Genomic DNA, 12,872 nt, shown 5'->3' with positions numbered 1-12,872 from the left:
TCTCAGCAATGCAAAGTCCAGTACATTGTTCTTGTTGTGATTATGATGGACAGTAGTGGACGATATTTGGTCAATAAGGGTTAAAGTGCTGTAGTGCTTATAGCCAAGTTCTGTCAATTGCATAATAAAGTACATATTAAATAGGCACAGGAAAAAAGATTGGCACATTGCATACTCATACATACATGCCTGAACAAGCACTGCATGTTTGCATGTTTGATTAAGATATAATAGAAACATAATAAAAAGGCACAGAAAGAAAAGATCGGCACATTGCATGCTCATACATATATGTCTGAACATGCACTGCATCTCTTTAGATGTGTTTTGAATGTGGCATATGTGTTACAGTCCCGTATCATACTGTTCCAGATGTGGCTGCCTTTAAGTGAGAATACTGACTGACCACAAGTGGTGCGTCTGAGCGAAATTATACAATCTCCACTTGTATAAACAGTCAGTTGGGGCGGTGCTAGTCCTTTCAGTATTAGCAAGCATACTTAAAATTTCTGAGGTTGTCAAAACTGAAAAAGTAATGTTTCTGAAGTATATAACAGTGATGATATGAGATTGTTTTTTTTATCAGATATTTTAAGTGATTCATTCTGACTGAGTGCGACCATGCTAGTAAATGATCAATTTGTAAACCCATATTCTATGTGAGAAAGAATCATTGCATGCAGAAACACCCTAGCTGTAGCTGTTGTTAAGGATGACCTGACTGATCTGAAATTACAGAGATTATATTGAATTGTTTTCAAGATTTTTTTAATGTGGCTCTTGAAGGTGAGGATGGAGTCTAGGGTGACCCCTAGGTACTTGAATTCATTTACTAGTTCAAGCTCCTCTCTTCACAAAAAGAAAAAAAAAACAGAATGTGTGAGATCTGTAGTTTTTTTTTGGAGATGCACATGCAGTTTTCTTTCTGTTTACTAGTAAACATGATATCTTTAGCCATTTATGAATGTGAGTCAATTCCATTGTATGAGCAGCCTCTTGAGCAGTTTTTACTGATGTAAATATATCTGCGTCATCTGTGTACATTTGTATATGCGTATTTTTGCATGCATTCGGCAGATCATTCATGTAAAGTGAAAAGAGTATTGGTCCGAGGATCGAACCTTGTGGGACCCCTACAGGGAAATTGAGAAATGATGACTTAACCCCCTCAACAACAACACACTGTTTTCTGTCAGTTAGGTATGATCTTATCCACTTGAAAGCCTGTTCTGAGAAATTAAAAAGAGAGTTTGTTTAATAGAAATGTATGATCAACTGTGTCGAATGTTTTTTTTCCCTTTTTAAATCCAAGAATATTGCACCAACACACGCTGTCTTATTGAAATAACTGTTTAGTTTTTTTCTAAAAATAAATTAATGGCTCTCTCTGTCGAATGATGTGCCCAGAAGCCAAATTGCACAGGATGTAACAGAGTATGGCTGAGGTTTAGGTGGTCACTCAGATGTGTCAGTATCCATTTCTTAATTATTTTAGAGGTAACTGGAAGGATGTTAATGTTAATTGGCCTATAGAAATGCATGTCTACCCTGCATCCAGACTTTAAGATTGGATTAACTATGGCCATCTTCCAAGATGATGGAACAACTGAGTGTCTGATCGATAAGTTAACTAGGTGTGTGATCGGACATAAAAGAGAATCTTTGTGTGCTTTTAAAAACATGGTGTCAAGTCCGTGGATGTCCTTGGCCTTGGAATTACTTACAGTATTGATGATGTTTGCAACTTCAATTTCTGTGATGTGCTCTATGTTAAATACAGGCAGTGCATGATTGATAGAATGGTAGCCACACTCCGGAGAGGAAAAAAGCTTGGAGACCTCTTCTACCGATTTTATGAAGGTGTTTAATTCTGTGACAAGGACATCTGGACTTCTAACCAGTGTATTGTCAATATTAAGTTCCAGTTCTGCATTATTTTGTTTATTCTGTTTACCTGCAAGCTTATTGATGTTTTGCCAGATTTTTTTCCCATTACCTCTTGCACTTTTGATAACAGTTATAAAGAAGTTTGCTTTGGCCTTTCGTATTGTCTGAGTTACTTTATTTCTTGCAGAAGTGAATTTAAATCTGTCTATAGTTAAACCAGATTTCAGAAAATTTTTAAGTAGACGATCAAGCTCTTTCATCAGCTTTAGACAGTCAGGAGTTAGCCATGGCAATGTCCACTTTCTTTTTAACACATTTTAAAAACAAGTCTGTGCTGTTGTTAATTTCCCCAAAGGAGGTGATCTTGTTCAAGTTCAGGCTATTCAAGGCCAATTTAAGATTTTCTTGATGGCTCTGTGGTATGATATTAAAATGAGTTTAATTACTGAAAGAATGTCTTTATGAGTTTTTAAAACGTGATTTGTTGAGCTTTCTAGAAAAGAAAATGGCATTATGGTCTGATAGTTCAGTCAGGAGGTTATGGGTTTTGACAACAATTCGTTCCGGTTTGTTAGAGTAGTGCAAATCAATTCTGGTTCTGGATCGAGTGGTAATTCTGGCAGGTTTCTCTGTGAGTTGAGACAGATTTCAGTGCTCAGTCAACTATTTCAGATTTTTCCTGTCTGCCGTACTATCTCAGTTTATGTTGAAATCACTAGAGATTAGTATTTCTTTTTTGTGATCACATGCCTTAAGAACAGCTTTAAGTTGTTCATATAAATCTATCTTGGCCGTGCGTTTTCTGTATAAACATATAACAGTAAAATACATCTCAGAACAGAGTGTAATATTTACCCCAACACATTCAATAGAGTTATTGATGGGCCATGTAATCTATTCACATTTCAGGGTGTTTCTAACATACAATAAAACTCCCCCTCCCTTTCCCTGGTTCCTGTACACTAAAATTATGTACACTGAACAAAAATATAAACGCAACACTTTTGTTTTTGCTCCCATTTTTCATGAGCTGGACTCAAAGATCTAAAACTTTTTCTACATATACAAAAGACTATTTCCCTCAAATATTGCTCACGAATCTGTCTAAATCTGTGTTAGTGAGCACTTCTCCTTTGCCGAGATAATCCATCCCACCTCACAGGTGTGGCATGTCAAGATGCTGATTAGACAGCATAATTATTGCACAGGTGTGCCTTAGGCTGGCCACAATAAAAGGCCACTCTGAACTGTGCAGTTTTGCTTTATTGGGGGGGGGGGGGGGGTGTCAGAAAACCAGTCAGTATCTGGTGTGACCACCATTTGCCTCACGCAGTGCAACACATCTCCTTCGCATAGAGTTGATCAGGTTGTTGATTGTGGCCTGTGGAATGTTGGTCCACTCTTCAATGGCTGTGCAAAGTTGCTGGAACAGGAACACGCTGTCGTATACGCCGATCCAGAGCATCCCAAACATGCTCAATGGGTGACATGTCCAGTGAGTATACTGGCCATGCAAGAGCTGGAATGTTTTCAGCTTCCAGGAATTGTGTACAGATCCTTGAAACATGGGGTCTTGCATTATCATGTTGCAACATGAGGTGATGGTCGTGATGAACAATGGGCCTCAGGATCTCGTCACGGTATCACTGTGCATTCAAAATGCCATCAATAAAATGCACCTGTGTTCATTGTCCATAAAATACGCCTGCCCATACCATAACCCCACCGCCACCATGGGCCACTCGATCCACAACGTTGACATCAGCAAACCGCTCACCCACACGACGCCACACACGCTGTCTGCCATCTGCCCTGAACAGTGAAAACCGGGATTCATCCATGAAGAGAACACCTCTCCAACGTGCCAGACACCATCGAATGTGAGCATTTGCCCACTCAAGTCGGTTAGGACAACAAACTGCAGTCAGGTCGAGACCCCGATGAGGACGATGAGCATGCAGATGAGCTTCCCTGAGACGGTTTCTGACAGTTTGTGCAGAAATTCTTTGGTTATGCAAACCGATTGTTGCAGCAGCTGTCCGGGTGGCTGGTCTCAGACGATCTTGGAGGTGAACATGCTGGATGTGGAGGTCCTGGGCTGGTATGGTTACACGTGGTCTGTGGTTGTGAGACCGGTTGGATGTACTGCCAAACTGTCTGAAACGCCTTTGGAGACGGCTTATGGTAGAGAAATGAACATTCAATTCATGGGCAACAGCTCTGGTGGACATTCCTGCAGTCAGTATGCCAATTGCATGCTCCCTCAAAACTTGCGACATCTGTAGCATTGTGCTGTGTGATAAAACTGAACATTTTAGAGTGGCCTTTTATTGTGGCCAGCCTAAGGCACACCTGTGCAATAATTATGCTGTCTAATCAGCATCTTGATATGCCACACCTGTGAGGTGGGATGGATTATCTCGGCAAAGGAGAAGTGCTCACTAACACAGATTTAGACAGATTCGTGAACAGTATTTTAGGGAAATGGTCTTTTGTGTATGTAGAAAAAGTTTTAGATCTTTGAGTCCATCTCACGAAAAATGGGAGCAAAAACAAAAGTGTTTATATTTTTGTTCAGTGTATAACAAAGCTTTCATACAGCATTGCATACACACATACACATTACTCTTGGATGCATTGCTTGCGAATGCAGGGTTGCACAGAAATGCCACACATATCACATGAAAGCGCAGGACCAGAGCTTTCCGATGATACCAAACACATCATTGTGCTGTCATCCCATCATGCTGTAAATACAGATCAGTTGTCTACAAAATAAAAACCTGATGAATTTCTTTACAGTCCATTCAGATCTTGTTATCACTTCACTTCATATAGTGAGGAATAATATTATTACTATTTTTCTGTTATCTGTTATCTCTCTTTTTGACTTGTGAATGAGTCAATGGAATGTCTTGCTGGCAAGACTGGCAATTATGTTCGCCTGGCACAAACCACATGTTTTGGACAATTGTGAAGTGACAGAATGTCCCACCATCATGGTTCTTATATTGCCAGATTCCAGAGAGTCTCCCCTTTTCATATATGGCAGAATATGTCTATTTCCAACTTGCTATGGTGAGATACATGTAAAAATGTAAGAATTAAGTTACACAGATTTTTTTTTCATTGATATAAAAATTAATATAAAATACAGGCACATAGAAGGACATGTAGTGATGAAAAAAACAAGATATAGCATGTGTATGTAGCCTTTATAATGACTATGATATGAGCTTAAAAGTAAAGGCAGTAAATGTACCCCCAAAAAGTCCTAGGGCCCAAAGCGTTAACCTGTGTTTTTTAGTCACTGAATTCCTATCAGGGGTTTTGATGTTATACATGTCATTGAGTGTACATCTTGAGACAGTGCCATAGTTAACTGCTGGGCTTGGCGTTGATTCCCCAAGTAGCATTGGAGGTGGTGGAGGCCTCTCAGCTGCTGGGCTAATAGCTGTTAGCACGACCCCGCTGAGGGCCACAGGTGGTGTTAGCTCCCCAGCTAGCACAGTCGGTGGAGGGGGCCTTTCAGCTACTGGGCTAATAGCCGCTGGGGCCCGCTGGTTGTGTTAGCTCCCAGGCTAGCACCGATGGTGGAGGAGGCTTCCTGGTCACCTGCGCACCCTGCCGAGCTCCCTGGGTAGCACTGATGGTGGAGGGGGCCTCTCAGCTGCTGGGCTAATAGCTGTTAGCTTGACCTCGCTGAGGACCACTGGTGGTGTTAGCTCCCCAGATACTGGAGGAGACCCCTTAGCCGCTGGGCCTGCAGACACATTGTGTGTCTGAGAGATCCCAGGACCGGGACATGGATGAATATCTTATAAATAAATTGGATTTATCTGATCGATTTCAGTTCGTTCATGTTCGAGATTAATCATCTTTACATACTAAAGTTTGTTTTGGAGTTCCACAAGGTTCTGTGCTCGGACCAGTTCTGTTCACTTTATATATGCTTCCCTTAGGTAACATCATTAGAAATCACTCTGTAAATTTCCATTGATATGAAGATGATACACAAATGTATTTATCAGTTAAGCCAGAGGAAACGGATCAGTTAACCAAACTTCAAAAATGCCTTAAAGACATAAAATCCTGGGGCCGTGTTCACTAAGCTTCCTACTGCTAAGAGTTGCTCCTAGTGACGAAATTCTAAGAAAATTCTTAGAATTGTGACATTTTCTTAGAATTTCCCCTTAGAGTTAAGACTAGGTCCTTGTAAAGATAAAAGTTATTCGCAAAGCATCTTTGACCTTAAGAGAGCTCCTCAGGTGGAAATCTGTTAGGAGCAGGGAGGAGGATTTATAAGAGGCTTAAGAGTCTCCTAAGCAGAGGATAAAATGGTGAAAACACAAAGAGGTCGGAGAAACACAAAACACAGTGAGTAAATGAAATCCTACAGATGAGATTGTGCAGGGAGAATGTTTGTGGTTGATCTCATTTTGGATATGCACACATTTCCCACTTAACAAAATAACGCTATAACACCAGAAATAAAATTATCAAAATGCTAAGATTTGAAAAACTGGAAAAATGCAACAGTGCAGCAGTGATGACTTTTGTCTGGCTAAACCTTCCATCAGCAGAGTGCTCACACTAACAATGGCAACATTTTCACAGTCTCATATTTTGATGCAGTTAATTTCATTTCCACTGGGTGTCCACACCTTGCAGGCCCACAAAAGGGCATGTCTGTGACAATCAATCACATCTGTTAAAAGAAAGCATCACACCTAGCAACGGGGTCAACTGCACCCCCTCAGTAAGATAAAAGTTTATGTCCCTTCCTTGCCCAGAGTTGCTCTGAGACTTTCCTAAATCATTCCTAAGCTAGGACTCCTTACTAAAAGTTTTTAGTCTAAGTTAGGAGGTCTCTTAGAGTACTCTCAGAATGTTTGTGAATATGGCCCCTGGATGAGCTCCAATTTCCTGGTGTTAAATTCAGACAAAACTGAAGTTATTGTTCTCGGCCCCAAACAACTCATAAACTCTTCATTTGACGATATGTTTTCTCTGGATGGCCATGCTTTGGTCCCTAGCACAACCGTAAGAAACCTCGGAGTAATATTTGATCAAGATTTGCCTTTTAACTCCCATTTAAAACAAACCTCATGGACTGCATTTTTTCATCTGCGTAACATTGCGAAAATTAGGCCTTACCTTTCCCAAAAAGATGCAGAAAAATGTGTCCACGCTTTTGTTACGTCTAGGCTGGATTACTGTAATTCCCTATTATCAGGTAGCTCTAATAAGTCTTTGAAAACTCTCCAGCTAATCCAGAACGCAGCGGCACGTGTACTGACAGGAACTAAGAAACAAGATCACATTTCTCCTGTTTTAGCTTCTCTGCACTGGCTCCCTGTAAAATCTAGAATTGAATTTAAAATCCTTTTCCTAACTTACAAAGCTCTAAATGGTCAGGCTCCGTCATATCTTGGAGAGCTCATAGTGCCTTATTATCCCACCAGAACACTGCACTCTGAGAATGCAGGATTACACGTGGTTCCTAAAGTCTCCAAAAGTAGAACAGGAGCCAGAGCCTTCAGCTATCAAGCACCTCCTGTGGAATCATCTTCCTGTTTTGGTCTGGGAGTCCTAAAACTAGACTTAACACTTTCCTTTTTGATAAAGCCTATAGTTAGGGCTGGCTCAGGCTTGTTTTGGACCAGCCCCTAGTTAGGCTGACATAGGCTTATTCTGCCAGGGGACCTCCTACAATACACTGAGCACCTTCTCTCCTTCTTTCTTTCTCCTTTGCTAACATTCATGACCTGTTACTGCATCTCGCTAACTCAGCTCTACTGCATGTCACTCACTCAGCTTCTTCTCTGGAGCCTATGTGCTCCACTGTCTGGCAGGTTACCTCGTACCGCAGCTGTGCCTGGACCATGTGACGAGGTCGTGCTGCCTCCGTGGTCCTGCCTGATGCCTCCTATTGCTGCTGTTATCATTAGTCATACTTCTACTGTTATTATACACATATGATCATTATGGTCACATACATATACTATCATATATTAATATAACATATTGTACTACACTAGCCATTAATATTACTACTTAAATTAGTGTTGTTGTGCGCTACTGTCATTACTGTCTGTCCTTCATCTCTCTTTCTCTCTCTCTCTCTCTGTCTCTCTTTCTGTCTCATTGTGTCATGCGGATTACTGTTAATTTATTATGTTGATTTGTTCTGTACGACATCTATTGCACGTCTGTCCATCCTGGAAGAGGGATCCCTCCTCAGTTGCTCTTCCGGAGGTTCCAAAGGACAGAGGGATGGCGTATGCTGTAAAGCCCTCTGAGTTTAATTGTGATTTTGTGATATTGGGCTTTATAAATAAAATCGATTGATTGATTGATTGATTGATTGATTGACCATGGATGTCTGTACAAATTTCATGGCTATCCATCCAAAAGTTATCAAAACACTACAAAACAAAAATGTCAACTTTATGGTGGTGCCAAAACTTTGGCTTACAAAAGTCTGTAGGGTTCATTGTTATGGAGAAATGAACACCTGTTTAAAAGCAGGGCGAGGGCAATAACAGTGCATGTGTGTGTGTGTGTGTGTGTGTGTGTGTGTGCTGGTGTATCTTTGTCAGAGCAGTGTACCAGAACTGTAGTGAAAATCAGTCTTGGCAGCTGAGTGTATAAAAGTAACAGATTGTGGAAGGCCTCTGGTCCCAGAGAAGAAACCAAAGTCTTCAATACTTAATACAATTTAAAAACATGGTTACCAGCCTTCACTTTAATTTCATCAGATGGTGTAGCTGAGCATGTGTGTACAGCACATGCACCACTTTTTGTTTCCTTATTTGCTTATGAGTGTTGGCGTGTTTTTGTATGCATGTGCTAGTTTGTTTTCTCCCTATTTGGATCTAAACCTGCATAACCTACATTGTGCTGGATAAGGCGGATAAGACTTGTGTAAAAACTGATGACGCTGCCTATAATGCAGTGCTAGCATATGAACCTCCCCACCCCAGCCCCCAGCCAGTGTTTGACAAGCTAACATGCACGCTTCGATCTCCAGGGTGATAGAGTGCGTCAGTGTGTGTATAACCCGCTGCTGTGTAGCAGATCCATGCACCTCTAAGTCTGCCTTGAATATGGAATGGCTGCTGAATATTTCACATCCTGCTTCTGACATCCCCCTCATCTCATAAATCATTGTTTATGGATCATTTAGTTTGTGCCTGCTCTATGCACCTGTGTGTGTGTGTGTGTGTGTGTGTGTGTGTGTGTGTGTGTGTGTGTGTGTGTGTGTGTGCGCATGTGTTAGACAAAAAAGCATTTTGTCATGGACGAGCTTGTGTTGTTCACATAATAGCACAAAATACACAGAAGTCTTGCAAGAATGCAACACTTATCAAGGACAAACAATCACACACAAACACACGCACATAGTCATATCATTCATAATACTTCTGTCTGTCAAAAACAATATGTGTCTTCTTAAAACAAATGGGCTGCCAACGGTTGCAGCTTTAAGGCTAGGACATACCAAACCAACATGAAAGAAGTAGTGGTGACAAAGGTCTGCGTCTCGGCCAGTGTCCCTGCAGTTGAACACATCACAAAGACTACAGCAAACGGCCAACCAGCACATACATTCTGCACCTGCATGAGAAGAAAAAAACTCACCACAGCAGCAGATGGCTATAGTCTTTATTTTTTCATTCAAAAAGGGAAACTGGAGGGACAGATTCAAAATGCTTGCTAGCCAGTTAGCCTATGAACACAACACAGCCTGATGCTGAAAGAACAAATGATATTTAAAGAGCTTAATGGCTAAAAGAAATAATCTTAGGATGCATTCTCACCTAACCTGTTTGATTTGGTTATCACAAACTCAGGTCCATTTGTGCGGTTAGTATTGTTCGTATGGGCTTGTGTGTACGCTGCCAATCAATCCCTGGTGTGGACTAGAGCCCTGCGCGAGACTGTTTTCTTCAACCTGCTCCTGCCCACTCCCGCTGAATTTCTGACCATTACCGCCCGCAGCCACAACGTGTGTATAACACTCCCACCCGCTCCCGCAATGTGTATGTCCACTCCCGCCCCCACTCGCAAAACTCTGAGAATTTATACCCGCACAATAATAGAGATCGATGATTTTGTGTCTTCTCCCGTCCCGCAGGAGATAACACGTGATTTTATAGGCTATTAATAAAGAGATTCATGGGGTTGTTTGTTTTGTTTCCCAGGCCTGCATGTCTTTTGATGCACTGGTCAGGAATAGCGCTCCTATTTCGTTGTTTTCATTTAGTTTTTAATGAAATAAAGGCTGTTTCATATTCTCCTCCTCTGTATTTTAGTTATTTTTCTACCTTTATATAATCACGTAGTGATTGAGGTTAAGGCAAGCCCGGCGCCAAGATGAAGTTACTTAGGGAGCCGTTAAAAATTACAAGGGGGCAAATCTTTATTATGCAACATAGGTTCACAGTGAGTTATAAAGTGCGTGCAGCCGTGCGTAATTGTCGCGCGTAATGAGAGCTCGTCGCCAGTGAAACACAATAAACTGCATGTCTTCTTTCATGTTTGTCTCATGACAGATGGAGCTGACAGACAGACAGACAGGTGGAGCAAGCGGCAAATTGGTATGAAAGATGGTTCAGGCCAGGGCATATTTGTCCATTTATGAATAAATGTAGAGTGGAAGCACTTATGCATGTGCACCAAGATCCTGCAGTTTTTGTTTTAGCCGCCCGTTCCAAACTGCCCGCTCCCGCAATATTTGCGTTGGGTCCCGCAGGACCCAGTCCCGATGCAGCCCTCTAGTGTGGACCAAACAACCTACTTGAGACCACTCTTAAAGGTGGATGTCAGTCTGCTTCCAAACGGACTCTGGTGTGGTTCGTTTGTGGCGTGAAAGTAAACGAACCAACCACGGGATTTTATGATAGCAAATATGTGATTTTAGTAACAGCTACACAAATAATTAATCCAAATGCTGATTCTGAAATCTGTCCATGATCTCACTATTGATCCTGATAAAGGCCACGTATAACCTATTTATACTAATACATACATGTAACCGTGGTAACACATATGTATGTCAGTGTGGTAATTTTCCCTCATTAAAAAGCTGTTAAAACTGCCATCACTGTATTTGACTTCATCTTTGTCTGCTCATTAAGTCCTTTAAAAAGTTTATGTCGTTGATTTGATTTCCCCACGTGGGCCCTGATGATGCAGGATGACAAATACGAAAACCTTCCAATCAACGACGTTTACAAAAAGTCCTTGTGAACAGGAACCAAACCAAAACTAAAATGCAATTGTAGTGTATTATCATTTACTCTGAAGGTTTGGAACAGATGACCAGTAAGGGGTCCAGAGTAAGAAACATATATGGTCAGGGTCAAAGAAAAGATATTTATAGCGTAGGTCAAGGATTGGAGAAATCCAACAAGAATGTCTCTCTGTTGTCTGTTTGACTTTGTTTCACATTTCACAAACACCACCCGGTCTATATAAGCAGGGAATTTGGGACTGTTTTCCAGAGTGTTTCACATTGGCTAAAGAACCTCTCCAAGCATTCTAGATGCTTGATAGATGCTGTACTTCTTGTAATAAACCTTTTCTTATGCAAGCAAGATGGTGTCATCGGAGACTTCTTCATCACCTTCACATCATCGCTATATAATATACAACACAATAATATATCAGGTCCAGGAAAAAAAAAAACATGGCGAGGATGTACCTTAAAATGACTCAAATTTCATACAGTCCTCTCGAGGGAAGTCTCGGGGGCAAGTCCTGTGGTTTTTGACCCATCCTCCACCCTAAATTGCCCCCTTTCAAGACCGCTTGGGACTGCTTCCTTGTTTAATTCCATCAGTGCATTGGTCACATAATGGCAACCTTTCAAAAACATGGGTTATACACAAATTACTGGCTCATGATTATGTGGGATATGTATGAATTTGGGTGTACAGTGGTGGAAAAAAGTTTTCGGACACCCTTAAAATTTTACACAATCTCAAATATTATCATGAAATATTTGTGGAAAAATCTTTTTTGTGTTTCAAAAGGTGTGGCTGCATTAGACAGATACAAACAAATACAAATTATATTATATTTTTTTGTTTATTGTTTACAAGAAAAACTAACAAAACTAAATTCTTGCCAGTTTCAATATGTCAGTTCTCAACATTGTTGGTATCAAAGTCAACAAATAACAGAGAATGTGTTCAAAACTGAACAAAAAATAAATAAACCATTACATCATCAAATTAATATTTAGTAGTCCTGCCATTGGCACGTAGTAGAGCTCTAATCCTGGCTGGCATGTTCCCCACGAGCCTTTCACACTGTTGAAGGGTAATCTTGTCCCATTCTTCTTGAATTACTGCTTTTAATTCTTCTAAATTCTTTATGCTTTGAAACAGACCTTTTGATAATCCACCACAGATTTTCAGTGGGGCTCATGTCCGGGGATTGAGCTGGCCACTCTAAGACCTGGATACTGTGCTCCTGCAGCCAAGTTCTACTGGCCTTGGATGTGTGGCAAGGGGCATTATCTTGTTGAAACATCCAGTTTTTACCTTGACGGAACAGTGCACGCGCAGAAGGGAGCATGTGGGTTTTGAGAATGGTACAATACTTGGTAGAGTTCAATGTGCCATCACAGACAGTGAGATGACCAACACCAGCAGCACTCATGCATCCCCAAACCATGATACTGCCTCCACCATGCTTGACAGTAGGTATTGTACATGCTGGAGATAATGCTTCGCCTGGCCTTCTGTGTACCCTCACATTAGTAGGAGGAAGACAAAGCTGGAAACTGGACTCATCTGACCACAAAATCTTCTACCAATTCCTGGCTGTCCAGTTCCTGTGTGCCTGGGCCCAACAACGCCAGGCTAACCTCTGTCTCTTATTGATCAGGGCCTTCTTGATAGCCTTGTAGGACCTTAAGCCATGATCTAAAAGTCGGCCACGTACAGTGCGGGTGGAACACTGGACACCAGTTT

The sequence above is a fragment of the Epinephelus fuscoguttatus genome, linkage group LG3 (assembly GCF_011397635.1).
Source record: "Epinephelus fuscoguttatus linkage group LG3, E.fuscoguttatus.final_Chr_v1".
NCBI classification, from domain to species: domain Eukaryota; kingdom Metazoa; phylum Chordata; class Actinopteri; order Perciformes; family Serranidae; genus Epinephelus; species Epinephelus fuscoguttatus.
The sequence above is the reverse complement of the archived record's forward strand: the minus strand, read 5'-3'. Positions refer to the sequence as shown.